The sequence below is a fragment of the Oratosquilla oratoria genome, chromosome 28 (genome assembly GCF_046742065.1).
Source record: "Oratosquilla oratoria isolate Oo_2021 chromosome 28, ASM4674206v1, whole genome shotgun sequence".
NCBI classification, from domain to species: domain Eukaryota; kingdom Metazoa; phylum Arthropoda; class Malacostraca; order Stomatopoda; family Squillidae; genus Oratosquilla; species Oratosquilla oratoria.
Window position 1 is genome coordinate 33887747 of NC_134804.1, and position 2500 is coordinate 33890246.

Below are 2500 nucleotides of genomic sequence, written 5' to 3' on the forward strand. Positions count from 1 at the left end.
TGACCCCATGGATCAGAGAACGATTTCTTTTTGTTTGTTTTCTTGAGATTTCTTGTTTATACTTTTAGTCAGTTTGGAACTGTTTAAGCTCCATTAGTCTTCAGTTTGATCCTGGGTGATTCACTGTAAGAACTTTGCTGTCTTCTGTCAAATACTCAACTCGAGAATCCTTAGGACACTTGATATTATTCTCAATGCCTCTGACATCAAAAGATATATAAAATAACCTGGTAGCAGCCAAATTAGAAGGATAGTGTCGGTACAGTACAGAGGGGTTTAGTTACATATATACACAATAAATATACATAATACATAGCTGATGCATATATAAATAGTACATGCATGTATAATTGCATAATACATATATGCATAATATACACGCAAATCCATAATACATACACATACATGTTCACACACACACACATATATATACATGAATGTATATATATATACATATATATATGTATATATATACATATATATATATTACGGGTGAAAAATGTAATCACTCTACTGAAGAGGATTGCAGTTTGCAATCGAAATATATAGATTCCCCGTCTCCAGTTTTTTTTACTTCAACAGTGGTTTTCACGTGATATATATATATATATATATATACACATATATATATATATATAATATATATATTTATATATATATATATATACAGTATAGTGTGTGTGTGTGTGTGTGTGTGTGTGTGTGTGTGTGTGTGTGTGTGTGTGTGTGTGTGTGTGTGTGTGTGTGTGTGTGTGTGTGTGTGTGTGTGGACACGTAGATGCATATACACACATTAATACATAGTACATACATAAATACATACATATACATATATAATAATACATCTGTAAGAATGCCCAAATACAAAATTACTTTCTTTTCTTGTTTTAACACTCTGAAGTCGTATGAAGAAGATTCAGTTTTATGTGTGACATTGACAGATCAGGTATGTACATCCCAAATGCTCCGAGTACATTTCCTTTAAAAGATTCTCATCGCTTGTCCGTGACCTTGACTCATTTCGACGTGACATCGTTACCTTTCATCACTCCTCGGAACGAAATGTACACTCGAGATTGAAATTGTTTGATTCTGCATTAATAAAAAATATACCTTCGAAATGTTTAATTTCGTGTTAACTCGAATTCCGTCGTGACCGTCGCATTGGATCAAAGATCGTGGTGTCGTGTGGTGGCCGTGATTTCAATTGCTAATTGAACCCGTGCCTCTGTCAGACGTCATTACAATTTTCTACGTTCCCGGGTTCGATGTCGATAGTGTTTAAACGCGGGGGTGTACTGAAGTGATCTGAATCTGAACCATTTAGAATGAAATTCATCCTAGCAAATGCTTTTCTTTGATATGGTAGTCCTTCGGCATCATCCGTAACTCCAATTGTGTCACTCTAAAAATTACTTCACACAACGACTATGGCTGTGTCAGGTTGAGAACAGACGTGATGAAAGTATTCTCGTTATAGTAACTCTCAAACGTCAAATAAAATATTCGTTATAAAAGAAAACAGAAATTCATAAATCTCCATGTCAGTCCATTTTGAATACGATATAGAGTATATGTAATTGTGTTGGATGTAGTTTAGGTTGGGAGGCATGGCCAAGCAAACTAGGTAGCTGGCTTCTGGAGGCGACAGTCTATACATTCAGTGGTTCGAGTCCCACTAGATTCAACGCGTGATGGAATCATGTCGATACAGTCCTAAGGCTGCGTTTACACGAAGCGAATCGATTCAATTCATGAAGAGTCAACACGATTAATGAATCATGTTGATTGGCCACGCTACTGAGGATTACAACGGCGGAGCATGCCAACAGGAGACCTTTTGGTCCATATCTAGGTTGGATGCGAAAAAAATCATAATAATGATAAACAAATAAATGAATAAATAAAAACAATAATGTATATAATGAATAAAATGAATAAATGTATATGTATAGTTAGATAATAAACAGGTAAATAGTAAATAATAATAAATTGACATAACTAATAATAAATGAGAATCAAACAATAATAAACAAACGGACAAATGATAACAAAACAAATAAACAAATAATATAAGATAAATGAATGATAGTCATTACAGCACTAGTTTCACAGTAACCGTTTACTACGCGAGGCGAATCGAACTGACTTGATTCGCCTGGCGTAGTAAACGGTTACTTTGAAACTAGTGTGTGCGAATCAACACGATTCATGAATCGTGTTGATTCTTCATGAATTGAATCGATACGATTCGCTTGGTGTAAACGCAGACTAAGTCACTGGGGTCCGACGAATGCATTGTTTTCAAACCAAGAACGGCTGAAATAAAAATACGCTTATGTGTGAATATACAAATGTGATGATTAATGATGATTTGGTTTAATGTTACACGCTTTCCCTTATCAGGAGGCTAGGACGTTGCCCCTTACAGAGGACTTTGTAGCGTGGAATCTAATGAAACATGATCTTAGTTCAACTCGCCTGCGGCAGAGTTCGAACC